Genomic DNA, 25,251 nt, shown 5'->3' with positions numbered 1-25,251 from the left:
AAGAAGAAAGATCGCGATAAACGACACAAATCCTACAGCACTCATAAAAATCGATCTCCCTCTTCTTCAGAAGAATGCGAAGACAATACAGTCGACGCGGTCTCTTCAATTGCAACAGACCAAGAGATTTGCCCATCCTCGGATCAGAAAATTTCTGAGGAACAGGACAAATCCTTCATAACCCTCGAAAATATACATTCCGAAAACTCTAACCCTGCTGAATCAATGGAGGTCACATCACCACATTGTCCAAACACACCTTCGGCCGAAACCAGCACAGAATCCGACGAAAAATCCCTGTACTTTACTCCTCAAACCCCTCCAATTCTCAGTGACCACATGTCACCAAGAATAACTGAGATCCCACAAAAACCTTTAGAAAAACGTACACAAAAAACGGCAGAATTCACACCGCCCCCTAGTAAACGTACGAAAAGAAAATCGCACAGCACCACAAGCTCTCTCGAATCAGGGAGTAATCTAGATAGGGAAACCCAAAAGAGCGAAACTCAGTCTCAAACATGCGATACACAGAACCCCGAAAACAGCCAGGAAACACCAAGTGATCTAAACGGGAAAGAAATAGCCCCTAACGAAAAAACGGTACCTGACACAAATTTAATATGCACAACGCTCTCGAACGAAAAGCCTAACGCCATAGAAAATAAAGAAAATACCATTTTAACACACATTAAATCCCCAAAAGACAGTAAAGACCCCGTAGTAATGGCAAATACGGTTCACAACGATCAGTGGAAATTTCCCAAGCCCTTCAAGAAGCAAAGAATGAAAAAACCACCATTGTTACCGACTCGTAGATCGTCAAGAGAAAGAAAACCAAAGCAATGCACATATTGTTCACAAGCGGGACAACACACGCATGAATATAAAAACTACACCAAACAAATCCAAGATTCAAACAAAACCGGGCTTAGCCCACCCCAAAGAATAATGCCTACAGTCGTATCAACAACGAGCATTCCAGCAAACTCTCCTAAAAACAAAAACGCACGGATAAAATTCATAAAATTCTTAAACGAAATGACACAGTCATCGAAGACGAAATTTGCATATCCCCGGAAAACGAAAACGACAAAGAAGCGTCGTCCGAAAACGAAAGGCCGCTAAGCCTCCACAATGAAAACAATTTTGAAGTATTGCACGAGGACGAAGTACCGACAAACCCCCAGAGGCACGAACCCCTTACACCGACCGTAAATATCGTCACACAACCTCCGAGTGAAACTCCCCCTCCAGCGGGAGGCACCCCAAATATCGTGAACGATAGCGGCACAGAAATCGACACCGTCAATATTATCGAAACAAATGACAATTTAGAAATGGTCAAAGACAACTATATATGTTTCATCTCAGCAGACGGTACGGTGTCAAGCGAGATTGGCAAGAGACTAATCGAACTAGGCTTCCTCACCTTATCCCCCTCGAACAAACTGGAAGTAGGTCAAGTACTAGTTTCAGGCTCTAAAAATAAAAAGACATTTGGCTTAGTCATTCAAGAAAACGATTCATCACCCATCACTCTAGAAAATTTCACAAAATCATTAAAAAATCTCAGAATCAAGATGGAAGAATTAAAGTTGAATTCAGCAGCAATTTCTCAAAAAAGAAATAATTTCGACCCTTCAATTTGGATCAAAATAAAAAATCTCATACGCGAAATTTTCGCACATTCAAAAATCCAGATAAGAATATGTAAAGACGAGATTACAACTCCACCTCAAGAGCACAGATTAGAAATAATAAGAGAGTGCCACGACTCCCCGGTAGCAGGCCACAAAGGCGTCACCAAGACATATAATAGAATCCGTCAAAGATATTTTTGGGACAATCTAAAAAAACAAGTAGAAGACTACGTCAGGCAATGCGAAAGTTGTCAAAGGAGAAAATTGGTTCGAATAAAAACGAAACAACCTATGGTCATTACCGACACCCCGATCGACGTATTCGATAAGATCGCAATGGACATAGTCGGACCGATAACACCGGTATCAACCCTAGGTCATCGTTTTATCCTCACCATTCAAGATAATCTCTCGAAATTCTCCTTCGCAATTCCGCTCATGAGCGCGACAGCAAACGAAATCGCAGACGCACTGGTAACAGAATTCATATGTGTTTTCACTTGTCCAAAAATAATTTTGATAGATCAAGGAGCAGCGTTTATTGGCCGCGTCATGAAACAGTTAACAAAAATCTTCAAAATTAAACAAATCAAAACTACAGCCTTTCACCCACAGTCAAACGGGTCCCTTGAACGAAGCCATCAGGTACTCACAGATTACCTGAAGCACTATACCAACAAAAAAGACTGGCATAAATGGCTTAAGCCAGCCACACTTTCATACAACGCGACCATACACGAAGGCACAAAATTCTCGCCATACCGTCTAGTCTTTGGCAAAGAACCTCGTCTTCCATCTCAATTCACACAAATGGACGATTTCATCACGTTCGATGATCACGTGAAAAACCTCGCGACTCAATTACAAGAAGTACGAAAATTAGCGCGAAACAATCTAGAAGCCGCAAAACAAAAATCGAAAACCTATTACGATAGAAATATCCATCAAGTAAAATTTAATGTCGGCGAAAAAATTTATTTAGTAAAGAATCCAAAGATCGGAAAATTCGATGACAACTATAAAAGTCCTTATCTAATAACACGCACCTTCCCAGAACAGAATGATATCGAAATCGAACTCGAAAATAAAAAGAGGAAAATCATTCATTGCGATAGAGCAAAAATAGCACATTAAGAATCGTTCGAAACTGCTCAGGACTCATAAAATCGGAACCTTTTCAGGATCATGGACACCGCGTTCAGGATGTTTTTGACCATCGCTCTTCTAACAACCTCATGGCAAGCGGGTCACGCCCTAATCGCATACGATTGCGGAGCACCGGCCATGAACATAACAACACTGTCTCTCTTGGACATCAAGGAATGCGATATTCCGATTCATAAACCGATAATCACGACATCAAAAATTCAGCTTCTACAGAGAGTTCAGTTCTCGCAAATTAAAGTTCGACAATGCAAAATAGAAATTCATAGAACAGTAAGGCATTGTGGTGCATTTTCACATAGCTCAGACGTAGAATACGGAATAGTAAAGTTCATAAAAGAAACTTCATCGGAAGAATGCCTTAGCATTCACAGATCGAACACGTATCAAGCGTACAATGTCGTGTTTGGCAACTTGGCAATGAACTCCACCAACCCTAGGTCAGTTACAATGGCAGGTAGCGTCGACAGACACGGGTCTTGCCAAGGAACGTCATACTCAGACCCTTACGGTACCTGGGAAAACGTAGTCGTCACAGGCCAGATATATATAGGTATTCACGAATACACAGCCGAAGTGAGCCTCGATCTGAACGAAATTATTTTACGATCGGGTAATCGCTGTAAACACACGTCGGGAAGATGCCTCGACTGGGAAGGCGGTTATACTCATTGGGACCCCTTACCAAACGAACATTGCGGATTTAAAAACTATGAAATAATTTACGAAGGTAAAGCCGAAAGAATAAAAGATACCAAAGGCTCCCCGAGTGGAGAAGAAATCTTTTCGATCACTTCTACCGACATAACATTCGCATTGGCAATAAAAGGGCAAACTTCCGTCTGTGGCTATAAACTCATCAGAACCGGACACCCCAAACTTTTCATACTCGAACAAGTAAACGGCGACGTTTTCACAACCAAACATATATCGGTAATGAACATGGACATTTTCGCTTACATGAACTCAAAATTCGTATACGTCGTAAAGCACTTCGGTAGCCAAATAACTAGCCTTTATAATAACGTCATCAGGCAGGAGTGCGAAATAGAAAAACGAGTCTTGCGTAATACGTTAGGCTTCGCATCTCATCAAGAACTCCCTATCAAAAGAGGAAATGAATCTCTGTTTATGATGCCCAGAACTCGAATTATCACAAAAACGGGACATCAAATCGAATGTAATTCTTTTCTTTCACCTATGTACCGCATTAATAATAATTGGTACCAATCCCTACCCCAATTGGCACCGGCCGCAGCGCCGGAAGAAATCACGGCTATGACGCAACCGTCATGGACCTTCATTACCCCCGCACACCTCGCAGAGAGCGGAATCTATTCACCCCGCGACCTCGACAACCTGCGAACCAGCATAATGTTTCCAGTCGAACGCAATGCCGTATTGAACACATTAGCTCGTGGTGCGACAGGTCGAGCCGCAGCCGACCAGGGCATTACAATAACCCACTGGATAAACGACAAATTCATCCAGGAGTCAGTTGAACGAGCTTGGGGAAAAGCCTATTCGTTTTTTAATACGGTGGGCACATTCAGTGCAACACTGCTTGGCATGTGGGTCACTCTGAAAATCATAAAATTTGTAATCGACACACTAGTGCACGGTTACGCACTCCATTCCATATACGGTTGGAGCGTATGGCTCATAGGCTCGATTTGGGACTCGGTTACTAACCTCCTCCTCCACCTAGCCAGGAAACCTGAAAACATAAAAAAAGAAAACAACGAGCTAGAAGAGGATGGAAATGGAGAGGTACCCTTAGAGAGTATCAGTGCCGCAGCACCAAACGAACCAGCGAAAGCCCAAAAGCCGCAGGTATACCCTACCTGTCCCCCACCCCATGCGAAAAACACGGCAACGCCAATCTGGCAGCCGCGCACCCACCCCAGCATAAAGCAGGGTAACGAACAAGTATAACGCGAGCAAACAGAAACGTGAATATACTAATTTAACATTTTTTTTAATTATTATGAAAATAACCCAGTTAAAACATTTAAAAAAAAAATAATAATAATAATAATAATCAAATACTTTAGCTAAACTAAACATTTCAAATAAATTCTAACTTTTGACTCTCTATCCCCAAATTTCTTTTGTCCCCTATTACTATATTTAACAAGGAGAAATTACCTTTTTTAATTCTATTCCAAAGTAGGATGAATCAGTTAACAGAAACATACTCTCTCTTCTTTTTCTCTCTTTTTCTTCTCTTTCTCTCTAGCTCGTCCTCCTTCGTCAGCAGACAAACCCAACGATGAGCGAAAAACGAAGACTATATCGACGAAATCCAACGACGATACACGACAAATAACCAAAAACGAACGACAATATCAACGAAAACCCAACGATGACAAACGACAAAAACCAGACGACGAGTAAACGACAAGAACTTAAAATAGTGGGAACAGGAAATTCTTTTTTTTTTAAAAAAAAAAACAAAGTTATCTTTCAAAATTTATTCCTCCCTTCCCATTAAGAGAAGGAAAGACACCAAGCTCCTCATTACATTAACTCAAATATAAATATCAAAATAAACATAAAAACAATATAAATTCCCCTCCTCAATCATCGTCATAAGCGGCGTAAATGCCACGAGGTGATGACCACGCAGGGTGGTCCCAATCCTCCTCTGGATGGACTGACCCCAGACGACCCTCCATCAACCACCTTATGCCGAAAACGTCGAAGCCTCCGGATTTCTCGAATAGACGGTTCATCCTCCGAACCTCCATTTTCTCCATTCATCGCCTCTTAATGTCCTCGACGAAGAGGATGCCAGACTCCTAAAAAAAAATAACAAAGAACAAACAACGAGAATTAGTACAAATAATAAAGAAACAAAAAATGAAAAAAATTAAAAAAAAAAAATAAATAAAAAAGGTTCAAACTAAATTTACGTACCTTAACCATCTCAAAAAATTTCCTCTTGCAAGCCATGTTTTTTTTTCTTTTTCTCTCGTTTTTTTTGTCTTGTTTCGAGAAATCCTTAGACTCGGAACCTTGTCGAAGTTTTGAGAATAGAGCTCTCGGTCAGAGTTCGAAGAATTGTGTGGAAAATTACTCGAACCACGCTTTAAATAAGCACAATAAGTAACACCCACCCTTAGACTCAAACTATCGCCATCGCTTATTGGTCAAGACACCAAAAACGTAGTCGTACCCCTAGTCCCCACCATCACTAAAGACAAACCCTTAGTCCCACATCCCACTCCTACGCTGTAATGAAACGAAAAGCTACCCCACCTCGAATACCCCCATCGAACTCTGAAACTCAGAAAATTATACCAATGTTAAACTAGAATATATATATTGTGACAATTTTATTTTTGGCGATTGTCACAAACGGAAATATGACATGAAAAGATGTCTTTCGCAGTCTCCCGTCTCTCGCTCGTTGCTTCGACCACGCACGACCACGCAAACCTTTTGTAGAATAAGGATTTTAAGAATAATGAATTTATACCCCGTGATTTATTTTTATTATTTTTCATGCGAGCCGTCCCGAAAACTAAGATCTCGATAATTCAGAGAGGAAAACCAGTCATCGTTGTATCAGTGTATTTCGAGTGGAGCTCATACACTTGGTTATTTCCCGGAAGGATCACAACATCGGCGTACTTCGAGCAGGGCTCGTACGCAAAACACATTCTTGTCACATCGAAACACACAATTACAGGCCGCCCGTTACAGAACATTCCCGAAGATTCTGGACGATTGAAATTTCAAATTCTGAAGTCATCGACATCTCAGGGGAGTCCTGTCTAGAGGGGCGTCAAACCTTTTTCGGAGTTCCAGAATCGTCAATTGAGATGGGAATTAAACATCGGCAAATTTCTTTTCCCGTCGTTAGTTTACGTCGTATTTCATATTCGGGCTAGGGGTTATTATAAACGCTGTTGAATTAATAATTACTCCCGTGAAAATTCGGGGCCCTGTCTAACGCACATTATAGAAAATTGACGCGACGCACCTGCTAACAGTTGAGCGAAAATCGAACGAAAGGAGAAAGAGGGATGGTGACACGCTGCGTAACGAGGATCGATCTCGTTAGATTTTCGTGAAGTATCGAGCGAGCCAGACGTGGAGATCTCGAGAGTTGAGTGTGACTGTAAGTTCCCGCTTTCTTTCATTGATCTGTAATCGATGACCTCTCGAAGAATTTATCCGAACATTATTGTCTTCGCGGCGAATTGTATACTCGTCGTATCGGATAGTTAAATTCAATTAATCCCGTCAAAAGAGCCAAAACCTCTCAAGAAATACGGTCACGGTGACGGTTTCGCCTCGCGACTTTTGTTCAAGCTTAGAGTTTGTTCTTTTTCTGTTCGTACCCGCGTTCCCAGCTAGTGGAGCGGGGTTTTTCCGACAAAATTAAAAGTAAAGTAAATGTAGCTTGCGTGGCCGTGCTCGAAAATCTCCGTGTCGTGATAATTGTGCGAGGATTCGTGGGGAAAAAGTCGGGAATATTTGAGTAAGTGTGAGTGAGAGAGAGTGAGTGGATCGGATTCGCGTACGATTGCGACGGGAAACAGCTCGGCCGAGTAACCGATCAGCGGGGGCTCGGTGATTTCTTTTGATCCCGTAAATAATTGGTGCATCGTAATTTTCCATCTGAGAATTCCCTGACCACAAGTAGTTCTGTGACAGGACGAAACGAGCTCGATATTAAATTATAAAGTGTGTAGGATCCCGATCGTGTGTGAATGTGGTTCGCGACGTTTTCCCCCGAATTGCGTGGTAGTCCCGTTAAAATTCTCACCAGCGATATAAAAATTTGTTAATCAAATATACGAATAAATGAAGTGTTCAACTAATCTTTAAATTGTAACATCAAATTGTGAGTTGAGATTCCAAGTTATTCTTCCTTTCGCCCACCCCCATCCCGCTGCCAGCCAAGCCGGTCAACATTTTCTCTTTCTCTTTTTCGTCGAGTCGCTCAGCGACTGGCGCCCACGGGATTTTTCCCGAAACAAAAATCGACGAGAGAGAGAAACGGAGAGTTTTGTGACAAAGTTTGAAAATACGAAAATATCGGTCACAATATATATATATACATTTCATATAAGAACAATAAAAATAATTAACAATAATCTTGAAGACACAAAATCTATGTAATAATAAACAATACCTCAAAATTATTGATTAAGATATAGTAACATATATTGTAACACAATACATACCTTAATTCGCCATTTTACAACACATCAAATGAAAATTAGCCAGAACAACTGGTCGAAACTCAACGAATATCTTAATCACTACATATAGGAAATAAATAATAACAAACAAATATTCTTCAAACGCCTATTAGTAAGAACGTAAAACGACAATAAAATAAATGTCATAACAACATTGTAATCTTAAGATTTAAGAATTTAGCTCAATAAATCTAACTCCAATGTAAATCGACAAACGATGATTACCAATCCTTCATAAAATCTCACGATTAAATTTTGATTAATCTAATTGAGCGAGACGCTCAATCTAAAGGAGGGAGGTGTTACGTCCTAGCATTACGCTAAACGCCCCTCACTTTTTCTCTTCAACTCAAACGCTATCACGAGTATATTTCTAACCTTTATCATCATTTGTCGATACATAGTTCGTATCTAAGAATATATATAAACACAGAGCGTATCCAGACCATCCATAACAAATACATCCTGCGAGACACTCGGCGCTCGCACATATTTTTTTCCTCAACTGTCCATTCTTTAAACACTCACAACGCGTGCCCTAGACTCTCCCCGACGTTCCGGCGCCATAAATAATCCTACAAGACGAGCACGGAAAACCAGAAATAAACAGTCCAAGACCGATTTCCTATCCTTGAATTTATTATCAATGCAGCATTTCCTAAATCCACACAAAATTCCAGAGACGCGTTCCGAAACTCGCGTTTCCCACGAGTCCCGAAAACAGATGCTCTTATCTCAAGTGCAACACGTGCACATCTCAGAACTCTGCTCAGCACACTTTCCCTAATTCTAAGAAATCTCGAGCGACTTTTCCTCCAATCATATCTCCGGAAAAGTCTCCCCCATATTCAAATCCAATCATCAAATCAGACGATACTTTTTACCCAATCCAAACTAAAAAACCACAGAGAACAAACCCCCTCTACAGCATCCTACCCCCAAAAAACACATCCTCCTCTCGAACTCTAACTAGGCTAAGAATCTTAGTTGTTAGTCAGTTAGCAGCGAACCTCGAAACAATTAAGATCGGAGAACTCTCCCTCTCTAATCCAAATCACTTGGGAGAACTCTGTCATAATCGGTAACTCAAAAGTACATAGAAAAACATTTCAATTTCAAAGTGTAAATAAGTGTAATAGTCAATCAATAAATTCATCAATATATTTTGTAGTGAACAAAATATCATCGCATACACTTATTTCGCGAAGCCTTCGACACCGCTCAACAATTGGAAAATCCTTCCAATTCGCGGGCACAACCTCAATAAAAAGGTCACGTATACCTGAAAATATAGTATATGTTCTCGGGCCTCGCACAAGTCCCAAAGAAGACTCACTGGCAGAGGTACTCAACGTACACTCTACTTCTCTAACTCGGCGACTGTGCGCCCCCAACTAATCCTCCCTCCTGGGACGTAACAATGTCGAAACTCTGTTCATACGATCAAAAACTGACACATGGTTTGTACATATATATATGTATATCGGTCGAATTTATGACTGCTGTTACCAGCTGTGCTGCGCCGTGTGCTACGTTCTGAAGTTGACGTCAGATTTCCAATCATCAACAACTAATTTCAACAACCAATCACAACGTCTAAAAATGGATGTCGTCAGATCCAACGAATCAGAAACTCGAGAGCATCAAAGTGCCTTTGATGGTGTTTATAAATACAGACGTATAAATTCTTGAATGTGTTGGTAACTTTTGCATAATCTTGAGCCCGTGCAAAGTTTTTTCTCAGCAATTACAACACCGATCATGCTGATTTAGGGCGGAAACGAAAGAGAATTACTCAATTGGCTTAAACTTCAATTTTCAAGTTGCAAAATGGCTCCTGAGCTTCGTAATTCAATAAAGTCACATGCCAATTTTACCCCCACCACGGCGAATCGTTTTATTCAGAGAAAGTATAGTCTCGGCGAGAGTCTCGGGCCAGCAGACGACAGGGTTGTCAATGTACTTGTCCCGAGACTCTACCGAGTCTCTTGATATTTCTATTAATTTCTATCTTAGCATGTTTGTAGGACGCGTTTGTGAGCCAAGCAGATCGGTGTTTGGCTCACAGCCTGATAGTCGGGAGTTTACGTCCCCTTCAGAAAAATCTTTTTTTTCAAGATATCGAATATAAGTTATTCATAGTATGCCAATTCTTGAGTTTCTGTAATCTTTATAACAAATATAGTATTATTATGAGATTGTTATAATTATCATTTTTTTCTTTCATGTGATAAGGTATGGGAATGATCGATTCTACTCAATTATTTAAAAAAACTTGATTATTTGAGTATCTAACTCCTTCGATAAAATCTATTCATATTCTTAAATATTTATAATAATACAAACGATAGTGACATTGGCACATTGAAATTATTATGTTCGCGTTATAAAGAGTAAGTAAGGATACTTGGGGATTTTTAGAAGAAAACTGACAAGCATTGAAAGTATATTGATGTCTAGATTTGCATCGTTGGAATGGAATGCAATGAAATTCTTTTCTAGCCCGACATTTGTGTGCAGTGTTTAGCTAGGATATTTAGACGATCGTTGCTTGTGTCCTAAAAACTTAATTTGCTAGAAAAAAATGAGGTATCCAGGTAACTTGGAAAATCAAAATAAATCATCATCATCAAATCATGGTTTAAAAAAATAATTTTCGTTGCGTTCCAACAATGCAAACTTCAATATCATCCGTTTGACATGTTCCAATTTTTTTCTGTCTGTATGGCAGCTAGCATTCTTGTTTCTCGGACATAGACTTTTTTGATATTTTGATTCAGTATCTTGTGCCTCTAAAATTCCTCAAAACCTAACAAACCTCTCTCGAATCGAGTCGTATGCCCACTGAATGACTGAGTACGGGACCGCTAGGTGGCGCAGAACTCTGAAGCATTTCTGGCTTTCTCACAACCGCTACGCACCCTGGGCACATATATTAACTCTAATAGGACACTCAACAAATATATATTGTTTTAATCTCAAGGTTTCTCTCGTACGGTTTACTGTACGCTAGGTTTATATCAATTTGGTTGTACAAACAAGAATCTCCATCTCCATGCACAATTGTCTTCGTTAAGCTTGTGTTTGTTTTTACTTTCTATGGGTTCTTGGTTATGGGTTGATTATGGATTTATAATATGATATCCATTCAAGGTCAAGGAGTGTCTCCGAACTCCAAATGCCGTAATTTCCTACCAAATTTTTTTTAATTTTCACCACTTACCCTATTCCGAATATCAATCCATCTGACACCGTATTCTGCTAGAATTTCATTTTTACTAAAGACTTTGCTGACAATAAAAACAAGTACGAAACAGATTATAGCACAACAATGTAACAAATATCAACTCTATTGGAAGGTAAAGAACATTTTAGAAAATTTACTTTTAGTCAGTATTCTAGTATTTTCGAAATTTCGATAATTATAAATTCGAAATTATGGATAAAAAAAAAGGAACTGAGCGGTGCTTTCAAGCGAAAACAACGACAGGCAAGGGAAGAAAGTAAAAAAAAGTTGCCCAAGTTGGACAGTTTTTTCACGAAACCTTCAACAGCTACAGCTACAGTTCCTTCCCTTACAGTAATATCTGTCAAAAGTGATAAGTGCGGAAAGTGTTTATCTGGTGATAGTGTTAAACTTCTGGAAGCTTCAAATGATTTGGGAAACTTCATAAACAAAAAATTAAACGACAACGAAAAACGTCTCATCCTTGATATGGGACCATTAAAACCTCCAGGACCTTTTCCAAAAGACCCCCGCCAGAATAACAGAAGCTTTTCAGAAACATATTATGTTTTTCTATCCAAATATGGACCAGTTAATCGGTTTTAGATATGCTATTGAAAAATTCTTGATGCTGCCTATTGTCAACCCTGTTGGTTGTTTGCTTCGCAAACAAGTGTATGGTCTACGGGCATTCGGGACTGGAGGCATTTGTCAGATAGAGTGAAACAACATAGTTCCTCGAAAGCTCATACGGAGGCATGTGCTATATACGAAACGTGGCAGAAAAATTCGACCGTTGACAAGGAACTTGAAAATGGTCGAATTCGCAAAGAAACATCTTTTTCGAGACAGGTTCTTGGAAAATTGTTTGATATTGTAATAACTCTTGCGAAGAATTCTTTGGCTTTGAGAGGACATCGAGAGGATTTGAGTGAGGAAGGAAACCACGGAAATTTTCTGTCAATTGTACAACTTGTCGCCAAATACGATCACATCTTGCTTTAAGTTTTGGATATGTCCAAAGGTAAGTAATGATTTTATTATCAATTTTAGATCTTATTTTACTTTATATCTATTTTAATTTTTGCAAATATATTTTTTTAGGGTCAACAAGATACCTGAGCCCCACAATTCAAAATGAAATGATCGAGTGTTTGAGCATTAAACTTGAAAATCATTTGTTGGATCAAATTAGAGCGTCGCCGTTTTTCACCATCATCATGGATACGACGCAGGACATATCAAAGGTGGATCAGCTGAGCATTGTTGTAAGATATGCAGTGATATCCAGATCGGAAAATGGACAACCCGTCGATATCGAAGTGAGAGAAGTTTTTCTAGGTTTCCATGTAGTCACTCAACACATCGCTGCAGATTTGGTCAATCAAGTGACTATATTGTTCGCCGAAAAAGGTATTGATTTCAAAAAGTGTGTGGGTCAAGGTTATGATGGAGCAAGTGTTATGAGTGATGCGTATAATGGTGTACAGAAACAAATTAAAGATATTCAGCCAAACGTCGAGTACATACATTGCGCCAGTCATTTGAATTTGGTAATAAACGATGCCGTTCGGGGTTCAGTCGAAATCCAAAAATTCTTCACAATAATGCAAGACTCGTACAACTTTTTCGGAAACAGTATTAAGCGCTGGGACCTGTTATCAATATTCACTGGAGAATCAGAAATAACTTTGAAAAAGTTGAATTCGACAAGATGGTCTAGTAGGTTGAATACAATATGTGCAGTTAAACTTCATTTTTTCGATATTGTGAAAGCATTGACTGAGATAACGCTGAAGAGTTCAAGTAAAGACGAACATAGTGAAGCAGGAATTATAAAATGAAATATGCTCAATTTTGAGTTTGTATTTCTTTGCGAATTCATGCACTGCATATTGAACGACATCAATTATGTTTCCAAAATTTTGCAAAAACGCGATATCGTCTTAGACGAGGCAAGTAGAGCTTTAGACGAAACCACAGAAAAGTTGAAAAAGTATAGAAATAACTTCGAGTTATTTAAATGCAATGGCGAAAAAACACAATGTTGATCCTACTTTTTCAGAAAAACGACAGAGATAAGCTAAAAAGTATTTTGATCAATTGGCTTCTGACCATCGATTCCAAAACCAGAAAGAAGTCTTTAAGATCACACACTGAGAAAAAAATTTCGTTGACCGAAACAAATTTTGTTTCACTCAACCAAATTATTTAGTTGAATACGTTCAACTAAATATTCAATATTTTAAACAAAATAATTTGTAAATGGGTCAAACAAATCGTTATTCATCTCAACAAAACTACAGTGGAGTCAAAGGAATTATTGTTCATCAAACAAAATATTTAATTTTTATGGCAAAGTATTTCTTTGATTGTAGACTCATTTAGTAAATAAATCCAAAATTCATTTCTGGCCAAAGTTACATGAGACCCGGTATCAAAAGTGGAAGTAAAAATAACAAAAAAATCCTTTGATTCCAATGAAAATTTCGTTAAACAAACCGATTTCTAATATTGTATACTCATTGATGTCGTCCGTTGAATATTTTCCGTGATTGAGACGTTCAAACACATTGTTGTCTATGGAAAACATTTTATTCCGACAATACATGATGTACTTCGTTGAACAATACGTTTTGTTGAGGGACGTTTAGATTTCTGTTGGAGCAACTAAAATTTTCTCAGGCGATTACAATGCATGGATGCCTACAGCAATAGATTTAGGAGCATAAACTATAAAATTATTCTGAACAAACAATCAGTTCATCGAATAAAAAAAATGTTCAATGAGCAGAGCTGAGAATTTATACATATAAATCAAATTATTGATTATAACTCAAATAACGTTATCCTTGGATCTGCAAAGACTGCATTTAAAAACAACGTGAAATCTGCTGGCATCACGTAATATTTAGTATGAACACCTAAAATTTTATTTGAAGATTTGCGATGAGAATTTCCTTACCAATAATAAGTAGATGGTTAAAGTAAAATGTACAATAGGTTGAGAGGACTCTGTGGTTCAATAAGAAGCATAGAATACATGTATAATTTTGAAATATTTATTTTAATAATTATATAATTTACCGAACAGTTTTTATCGCTCATAAAATAATATGGTCAACAATTTGTCGATGTAATATATAAATGACCATCGCTCATTATGTTGATATTTTGAGGAATGTTGCTTAACAAATCTCTTAATCTAAGACATGTCCAATCGGGCAACTCGATTACTTCATATGCGCAATAGTGTCTGTTAAATTTTTTTGTATGATACTTATTACAAACAAATGATATTTGACTCTGACTTTCGACTAACATATACCGAATAGCACCAAAAATGATACAATTATCATCCACATACATTGCTACAGCCATATTTCTGTTATATGTAATACCGTTCAACTTAACCCAGGTGTCAAGCATGTACTCAGGATGGATGTCCGCAGGAAGTGTGTCTTTGAAATTTAGATAGTTCGGTCGGCCAGTTAATTCTTGGCGACGTGTGGGCCCTAAACTTAATCTTTTGGGGAATCCTCTCCCACTGAAAAATCTATTCGACAATACAAGCTGATGCTTCAATGCCAAAGTGTAAGGACAATTTTGGCAAGATCTCATAGCCCGGGCATAATCCTTCAACTGTTTATGCTTAGCTTCGAAACGGAAGCAAGATAAATGTTTCAATGGTCCTAGTCTTCTCAATAATCGGGGGTAATGAATAAGAAAGTGATGTTTCGGCTTGAGTGGCTCTGCAAAAATTTTCATGTATAACAAGTGATGTTCTTCAATTAAGGTTTCAAGGAGGTCTATTGTCGCATTTGTAAATGACGGGTTCATTACTATACTGATAATGTTTTGCAACAACAAATATAATTCCCAAGCCTCATGATTTTCTTTCACTGGATCACCAATCAGGATGCCTAAATTTTCAATCAGAAAATCCATTTCTGATGCTGTAGTTACCAAATATTGTTTTTTGAGTGCGTTTTCAGATATTGAAAGAGGTTTATTTTTACTAAATTCTTGCTTCGTGTCAAAATGATGTAAGCGGGCATTGAAAGTTTCAAGAGTGAAAAAATGTGCTTCGTTTATTAAAATGTTCAAAATTTTTGGAAGTTCGTATCGGCATATTCCTTCGAAGAAATCATGCATTGGATCGAGACTCGCATTTTCTATCACATGAAATGTTGGAATTTCATTGAAAACGCACTCCGATTTTACGCCGAACGAATTGTTTTTGCAAGCTTCTTCGTAATTTCTTTTTGACCTCAAAGACTCGATATTTTCACGGACTTGTTGACGAGCTTCCGATTTTTCAACTGTATATATCCGACAATAGTGTTCGGAATTAAAGCTTGTTGTGAAGCCGCCCATTTCGTTCATTCCCAAGTTATCGCCAATTATTGTTAGTAAAGGAAAGTAAATGGTTTTTTGTTGACCCTCTAGTGTTATCGTTAACCCGTTCTTCTGAAGTTCTTTTATTTGATCGATAATGTTAGCGAATGTTCTTGTATTTCCGGCGGTCTTATGGTCTTTGGTCTGATGAAGTTGCGCTAGAAAAATATTTTCTAATATACTGCTGAACTCATATGGGATACACGCTAACGAAAAATACACGGCACCGAGTTTTCGTATGACAGCGTGCGATCCGAGGGGATTATTTACTTTAAAGTCATCAAAGTATAATATCAATGTGAAGAAAAGTTTATCTGTGGATATATTAAGTCGATTCTTTTCCATAATTCGCATTGAATACTTGAGATTATTGTTTCGCTCGATTTGCATTTCATGATGTGGTCTAACATAGTTGAGAGAACTCTCGGTATTTCTAAAAATCTTTGGAGAACTCGTTTCAGCGGAATAACTTGAATTTCTGCGTTTGAAATTACAGCCTTGCGCTTCCTTCCGACTAATTTTGAATTTATTGTCGAATTAATTATCACGGATTGCGGCTTTATAAGCGTGTCTTCTGCTTTGAAGTATTGAAAACTTTGATAATTTGAATTGAAGTTATCGAAACTCTGTTGCAAGATTGTTAACATTTTGTTCAATTCTGAAAGGGCTCGTTTGGGATTTGACGTCGTGGTACATTTTTTCTTCAAACTTGGTATCAATTTCAAGCCGTATAAATACTGCAATATTTTATCAACTTTTGCACGAACGATCTCGGAATATTAGACTCTGCTAAAAGGTCAGAAACAAAGTGCGACATCTCTTGTTCGATCAAAGATTGAAATGCTGCAGCTGTAAAATCTGTACCCTCTTCGGAACAACTTTGTTCGTCTGAGGAGGACATTACAACATCCGGAGAATGCGGAATACCATCATTCAAATTTGCTGAAGAAACAGGTTCACGATTATCAATAATCTCGATTTGACTATTATCTGGGAAAATTATATTAGAATCATTGGAATTATCCGATAATGCAGGGCAAATATAATGTTTGCGAAAGTAATGTTGTTTGTAGGAATAAAAATTATTATAACTCCTTGAACATCCATCAACCCGACATCGACACGTTCCTGACATTAAGGTCTTATGACGTATTCTGACATGTCTTTGTAAATCAAATCGGCAACCCAGTTTCGATTGGCAAAATGGACAGGGAATCATGTTTGGTGCGATTTTTTTAAATCGAGGTACGAAAATGAACACTTGCATAAGAAGAAAACTTAAAATCTAAGTTGCAGCATAATTTTAAAAATAAACGAAAGTTGTAAAATGATTAATAATATTGGATTTTTTGTCGGTATTCAAAATTCCGTATGCAACTTTTTCTTCAATGAGTGGGCGAATGGAAGGAAAATAGACATAACTATTCAAGGCGCAGTTTGGAAATCAAATTAAAATAAAATAACAAAATCAAATAAATAAAATGTTTTTTGTGAGTGAAACTTCAAACGTCACAACAAAATCAATCGGTCATGAAAATGAAAATTCATGAAAAACAAAAAGTAACGAAAGCATTTTTCTGATCTGCCTCACATAATTTAGCCATAAATAGCCTCACATCAAGTTTTTCAAAGTAACGTTGTTTGTAACTTGAAAATAAACGGAAAAACTTCTTCAGTAAAAAAAGAATACCTTTTTGATATCATGTTAGATCTTATCATTCTTTCCCATGTCGGTTAAAGTTTCCGAGACAAGGGCAGTCATTTTGTCGTGACTACTTTCATACTTATATAAAAATATTTGAAAAAAAAGCCAAATATACTTGCTTGCAACTGGGTATTCCAGGTTGTAATGATTTTGTTTGTTATTTGTTCGCTACTCTGACAATTTTACGTCGGAAATATTCGAGATTGCCTCGCCCGAAATATAGCAGAGAAAAGAATGAGAAGAATGATGATATTGTGAGCAGCGTATGTATTAACAATGACGTATTTCGAAAAATACTTGAAGAATAAAACTCATGGCTAATTTGACGTAGATAACAATCGCCACTAAAAGGGTGACGACCGCAATAATAGGAACGCGAATGCACACGTGGTACGGCATTTTATGACTGAAATAATGAAGTATAATAATGCGCAACGAATTCATTTAGTCCGCTTAAATGGCGAGAGATACGTTTATATTCATTTTGCCGTACATAACTTTTAGTATTCGTGAATAAAAAACAATGCGTTCCAAAAATACAGAATCGAACGATCATCACGTACTCATACACACACACAGAGCAGCCCGCCCGTCTTTACTTATATCTCGTGTCATACACGAGCCCGAAACGAAATACACAATAAGTAACAAGGGTAAAATACAACCTCAACATCCCCTGATACACGTCGTCATAATTTTTTATAGATAAATATATATATATAGTATAGTATACGAATCAACGGAAGAAGCACGGCGATCCTCCCTTTTCACCAGAATGCTGACTAGAGGTAGAGTAACCACGGTATAGATGATGGAGGTGTCCTGTGCGTGTTCCGCCATTCGTTCGACGATCCACTGGATATTTTATTGTACTACTTCTGGATTGTAACTCCGTGATCTACTAGCGCATGGGCGGCCGCTTCCTAACTGACTTTAGAACTCTGGCTCAATTCACCCACTCCCTTCCACACGGTCTAGCGAAATTTGGCATGGAGTAGGGGGGGGGGGGTTTCTCCTACAATTTCTCCTCATTACACTATCCCCCTTATTTTGGGCATCAAGAATCGTTGTGGACCAAAATACCTTGCTCACTAATCACACACAATCGCATCATCCGTCCATACATACTGATGACTCCACCCCTCGAAGGGTCTCGTCCTACCATAAATCTAAATACAATAATCTTAACAAATGTCGCTTAAATTCATTACCAAGAATGGCTCGTCCTTACATTTTATGTCACTAGCCTTTATATCGGCATTTATTTATTTATTTATTTATTTATTTATTTATTTATTTATTTATTTTTTTCTTACCAATATCAAATTTTTTTAATAATTTCCAGGTTTAATACATTTCTCTAGAGAGGAATCAATAAAACAACGGCATCGGTAAGTATTTTAATCATATATTGAAGCGAAACACCGACTCGAGAACTTTATTTCAACGACATGGTACGCACGAGTGTTTACACCGGCGGCCATGTTGAAAAACTGTCACTTCGCGAAGCGGCGCTCGGGAAGCGAGGCGCTCAGCGCTGCCAACTCAATTTCGATTCCACAAAATTCCCTAGATTCGTGAAATTCTTTATTTTATTCAATTTCAATTAAACAAACTCTTTCTTATTGAAAATAATGATGCGGATCGTTAAAGAAACGTATTGTGGGCAATTTGGTGAAAATTTCAGATTAAAATTATTTAATTTTTTAAGAAAACTTTTCTTTGAAAGATCGAGCGTGCACAATGCGCATGCGCGATGACCTACTTTCACAGGCACGTGCAATAGAGGCAGTCACGAGCAAATAATTAATTAAAATGAAATAAAAATGTTATTGTTTAGAAATTTGTTAGAAATCATAGCAAAATAATTGAAAAAGATACGAATTGTGCATAAAAACAATAAAAATTGAGTTTATTAAATTTCATTAAATTCTCGCACATGCGCAGTGTGACTGCAGCTCGACTCGGCCAATTGGGACCCACGCGGGGGAGTTAGCGCACCAATCAGAGAATTTAGAGTGGGAGTCCCTGGTTCGAGATTAAGTCGCGCAGCGAATTAGAGTGAGGGACAAAGTCCAAGCGCATTATTATTATTATTATTTCCTTTGTTTGAGAGGGTATAAAAACCACCGCGCAGAGGCTCCGGTAGCTAGTCTCATATCGAATCTCGCCACGCTAGGAGCTAGTCTCGTCTCGAATCTCGCCACGCTAGGAGCCAGTCACGTCTCGAATCCCTGAGAGCTCGACTCGCATGCCATAACCAAAAGCCAGTCTTGCCTCCGGATCTCGCCGCGTGAACTCGCCCAAATTTAAAGAATAAAGAAACATCAAATTCTCGCTTATTTTCAAAATCGCTCATAAAAACAAAGAGCAAAATAACATCGCTATTATCCCACTCAGAATTCAAATAGAATAACACCTTTCCTCTCTCATGCTAAGAGGGCCGGGTTCATTCGATTTCGTTTGAACTCAAGATTCTTAGGTGAGAGTTTCCGATCTATCCAGGAGGGCCGGGACAGTTCGATTCCGTTCTGTCTCAAGATTCCTGGTAGATTTCCAATCCTTTTTCTATCCAAGAGGGCCGTGGCCGTTCGATTTCGTTCGGTCACAAGATTCTTGGGTAGGACTCCTACCTTTCCACGCTAGAGGGGCCGGGACAGTTCGGCTTCGTTCTGTCTCAAGATCTCTGGGTGGATTCTTTTCCAACGAATCATTGTTTTCTGAGTGGCAATTCAATTAATTAAATTCATTAAAAATTATTAAAACCGACCAAGTTTCTTTATTCTCATAACGAGACAATTGCGAGTCATTTAGAGCCAATTAAATTATTTCAAAAAGCGAAATATCTCACTAAAAAAATCATAATTTGAATTATATCGAGTCAAAAGAGTGAGATCAACCACAAAAATCCACTCGAACAATCAATTTGTATTGTATAGAGTCAAAAAGTGAGTTTCTAAGAATTATGGCTCAATTATCAAATTATCAAATGATCGAATTATCAAACAAAATTAATTAAAAATTTATCAAGACCAGCGTTGGCGAGGATTATTGAAAAATTATTATTGCAAGCGAAACTATCATTATTCAAATAAAAGCGAGCTTAAATTCATTGCGAAATTCATCATAATTAATTCTGCGAAAATTATTTTCTTTTTGTGTGGAGAAAAATACCGGAAATAAAATTTTACATGCAATTAAAATAAAGCGGAAAAACTCGATTTCAAATAAAAAGCCTTTATTTTTGTAATTTGGTTTAAAACAATTAAAAATTGAATAAAACATTTGTCATTTCAATCTAATTTCATTTTACTTTTGTTTTTCCTTCATGCCCGCTCTTCTTTATTATCGAATTGCTCGAATCTTGGCGTGACGGTGTGCACAAGCACGAACGTACCGTTACAATATATACCAATTTTTGACTTTTCTTATCATTTACAGGTTCAACGCGTGTCGCAACTCATTACGTAATAAATCTTGTGTTTTAATGTAAGCATTTCCAGCTCTAAAAAATCTCTCTTCAAAAACTTAACAGCTTTACATGATGCAGTAATAAGTAAGTTAGTTATCTACTCCAGTTGCCGATAATGCTGCTGCTGTTATGATGAATGGCGATACTGGAGTAAATAATCCATTAACAGCAATGGCTGCACATCCTATAAAAATTGCATAGCCCAAAACATTACTGAATAAAACTTTACCTATTTTACTATTTTTCACCAAAACAGTTCAATCAGTAAGTTCAATCAGTAATTCTTCAATATTGTTTATTAAATTCGTGACACCTGGTCACCTGGTTGTTACATTCTTGAAGAATCAGATTCATCTGCCTGAGTAGACATCAACTTTAGCGTTTGAGACATGTATTCGTTCTCCTAGTCTTTTAATGCTGTTATGCTAAAATAAAAAATTCTTCTCTGATTTGCAACTCAAAAGTAGGCGTAAGCCTCGCTTGCGTGTACTTATCTTTAAGCGTAAGTCTCGCTTACGATTACAGGTAAGTTCACTTTGTAAGAGATTAAAGAAAACATCATTGGTAGTACTGACGTAGTCTGACTTTGCGTAGTTCTCTTACTTTAAAGTTTTAAATCAGAGAAGAATTTTTTATTTTAGAAGTCATTGTGATCGCCCACGGATGAAAAATTAATTGAAACGTTTATCTTCTGACTCCGCAGCCATTATCAAGAGACGAAATCGAAAATTTGTAAAGGTTCTGAAATCAGAGAAAAATTCTTGATTCTCGAAATTTTTAAAAGTTCTTAAATTAGAGGAAAATTCTGAAAATTGGCAACAATGGCTGATTTCAGTCCCAACGAAATCGTTGATATGCTCCTTACACGCAAACGCACTTGCACTTGGTACGTTAAAGATCTCTTCGCGGTACATCCTGGATACCTCTAAAATAGTTGAAAATGATCTTCTTACTTGAAAAATATAAACTTAATCAAAAAAATTTTTCAACAAAAGTTTTTGGTTTTGCGCTGAAAAATTTTTTGGTGATGAAAAAAAGTTATGTTTCCATTCGAAAAAAACATGTCGGCCATTCTAACGCCGCCATTTTGAATTTTGGATCCACAAACTAATTTTTATCATACGTCCCCCTTCAACCCCTAAAAGTTTTGTTCCACACAATATTTGATCCGAGCAATATTTTCCGAGAAAAGTCAGGTGTAAGATTAAAATGGGACACCCTGTATATATAGTATAGTATACGAATCAACGGAAGAAGCACGGCGATCCTCCCTTTTCACCAGAATGCTGACTTGAGGTAGAGTAACCACGGTATAGATGATGGAGGTGTCCTGTGCGTGTTCCGCCATTCGTTCGACGATCCACTGGATATTTTATTGTACTACTTCTGGATTGTAACTCCGTGATCTACTAGCGCATGGGCGGCCGCTTCCTAACTGACTTTAGAACTCTGGCTCAATTCACCCACTCCCTTCCACACGGTCTAGCGAAATTTGGCATGGAGTAGGGGGTGGGGGGTTTCTCCTACAATTTCTCCTCATTACAAGGTCAAAAACGTGAAATACTTGAAAGCACAGGTCTATCGCTTTGAGCGCAGAAGGAACTTTGTATAATATGTGGTCAACACTTACGAAGCAGTCGGTTACTTCTGAATATGAAGCACCGACAGCAATAATGAAAGGTTGGATTGTGATGCCGAGATCGCTAGCCACTTTTCTCCGGTCTTCTTGAATTTTCGTAATGTCAGCCACCGAAGTGACGAACGTTACAATGCTGTCCTTGCATTCGACAATCGATGGTTTCCACTGTTTTTTTTTTTCGTAAACGTAATAAGCCTCTCGGAGGCACAAGATGAGCGATATGTTTTAATTGTAGGACGACTTTTGCATCTTCGTTAACCTGTCCATGTTCAAGACATTCTCTTAAAGCTTTAGCGTTGTCGTCGTCTTTTTTCGGTGGTCTGCAAGCTAATAGTCTCTCAAAGAATCCTCGCCAAATTCCGATTGACACTTGTTTTTCTGTAAGTTGAAGGTCGATGTAGTCTTGTTCGATCAACGAATACGCCTGAGGAAGCTTCAATATTGGCCAGTTTTCGAAAATCGAGCATAGTTTATTGTCATCGCTTTATTTGATGGACTCGCGGCGATACTTAGACGTCAGTTTCCAGTTAGAGACTACGATTTCCCAAGGCACTACATGATTTTTCAGCCACTTCACAGCCTCAAGAACAGCTTTTGGAAAGGATAAAAAAATTAGAAAGCAATCAAATCAATATTGAAGTTATAATCTAATAAGCTTATTGTTAGAATACCTATGTAGAAGTGCATACAATAAAAATAAATTACTATATTTATACCTTCATCGACAGCGATACTTGTTTGATTCTTTCGGGATTCTTTGGAACTTGAGAACTCGTTGATGACTTTTAGTATGCGAATTTTATTCTGGTATTTATCCACCAATTTTCCTCGTGCTATAGAGCATTTATCATGTAGCGATTGGTTTTTTTTTCACTGCGGGAACGAAATACGTTGCTGTCCGCTCGGTAGGGAAAACTTTCACGATCTCTTGCGCGAGGTACTCCAGATCCTCATTTGTCAATCTAAAAATAAATATTAATATACATAATAATATCCATCATGATTTATAAAAGACTTAAAATCTTGTGTGTATGAATAAAATATTAAATAAATTTACCGGTTCACTTCATTCAATAATTATGTTAAAACAATATCAACTATTGTCATTCGAAATTGTCTTGTAAGTGATTTTGCTTTTTTATACGTCTTGATTATTCCTCTTCCATTACAGTCTTTTTCAAGAACGTCTTGCAGTTTTATCGTGCGCGTTTTTAAAGCATATGACAATTGCCCCAAAAACGTATTCTGTCGTTTCAATTGAAGAGTGCTCTCGAACTCAGGAGGTACGGACGATGTGGATGTTGATGCCTCAAAAAGGTCAGAGGTCGATGGAGGCGAGATTGTATCAGTTGGCTGTATAGTTGAGATAGTAACACAAGTATTTTATTTTCAAATAATGGTTTTTTCTTCTAAATAAAATAATTTCTTCTAAATAATTTTCTTCGAAATCGGTTCAAACCGATGTATAAGAACTATAATAAACTTGAATACTAACTGTAACTGATTCTTTGCCAAAAGCGACTTTCCATTTTTTTAAAAAAACCGCGCGCAACCCAATTTGCGGAATCATTTCTTGAATTAATGCAGGTGTTAGCTCGGCTAAAATTTCAGCTGTTATAAGATTGTCTGCAAATTACGATAATGTGGGAAAATTAACTATGTTTTGATGTACTGAGGATGATATTTGCGTCGAAAAAGCTGATTATCTTGTCGAGTACGGCGAACAAAAAACTATTCGTATTGAATCAAAATTTTTCGCATTTTAACAGTATGTTTTGTTAGTAGTCTGTTGAAGTTGCTCAAATAGAAAAAAATTTACAATAATCCGATAATATTTTGTTCGCCATATTCAACAAATATTCGATATTTCCAACAAAATATTCAATCTTTTCATCGAAATTTATTTCTTTTACCTCGCATTCATTGATTTTCATCATTAAAATGCAGTTTCTTTAACCAAAATTATATTTGTTATTACTGATAAAATCGTTAGTTCATCTTCATAAATCTTAAATAAAACTGCCGACCCGACTACGTTGTCAAAAAAAAAAAAACAAAGGCTGCGATATGTCTTTGTTGACCACTGAGAGAAAGAAAGGAAGAAAGAGAGAGAGAGAGAGAGATGTAGCGACGCGTTCGACAACATGGATTGTTATCCATGCTGCCGAACCTTGCTGCAGAATCGTGAGGCTCACGCAACAAAGGTTAGATGTTTTCAAACGAAGATTATTTCTCTCTCTTTCTCCCACACACATTCATACAAGCTACTACATCACTTTGTTCTGGTTCGTTCTTATTTTTTTTTAGTGGATATCCAAAGTTTTTAATCTTGCATTGAAAAACTATCCGAGTATTAGAGAAAATATTGATGAAACAAAAATTGCAAAACTTTTTTAAGCATTTTAGACAGCACCAAGAATAACTATTCGAAAACGATGCGAAACGTTATGTGGATATTTTTTCGATCTAAGACTATATAACAGCTTTCTTTGCTGGTGCAGGTACACAGGTTTCCAACCTGTTTTGCCTAATGTAATTTTTTTTATTTATTTTTTATGTTAAGCCGAAAGAAATTCTATACAACGAAGCAGTCCACAAAAACGATAGATCAATGTATTCCCTCAATTTACGGAAAACTCTCAGCGGATTGAAAAATCATTAGGTTTACGGAAAATGTAAAACATTTTTGATTATATTCGATAGGATTAAGAAAAACAGAGTTTAAAAGAGAAGAAAATTTTGTAATGAATCTGATTTTGCTCTACGACTGATATACATAACGAAGCGT

At 37.5% G+C, this 25,251-nt stretch overlaps 1 long non-coding RNA gene across 1 annotated transcript; it reads right to left on the bottom strand.

The window, feature by feature from the left end:
* Positions 1-21,955: 21,955 nt before the first annotated feature.
* LOC122406211 (uncharacterized) lies at positions 21,956-24,027 on the bottom strand. The gene is made up of 4 exons (XR_006259934.1): positions 23,959-24,027; positions 23,521-23,816; positions 23,180-23,425; positions 21,956-23,054 (listed from the first exon to the last, which is right to left on the bottom strand). It is a non-coding gene; the product is annotated as an uncharacterized lncRNA (long non-coding RNA).
* Positions 24,028-25,251: the final 1,224 nt, after the last annotated feature.

The sequence above is a fragment of the Venturia canescens genome, chromosome 2, assembly GCF_019457755.1.
Source record: "Venturia canescens isolate UGA chromosome 2, ASM1945775v1, whole genome shotgun sequence".
NCBI lineage: Eukaryota > Metazoa > Arthropoda > Insecta > Hymenoptera > Ichneumonidae > Venturia > Venturia canescens.
This window is presented reverse-complemented; position numbering and strand designations above follow the sequence as displayed.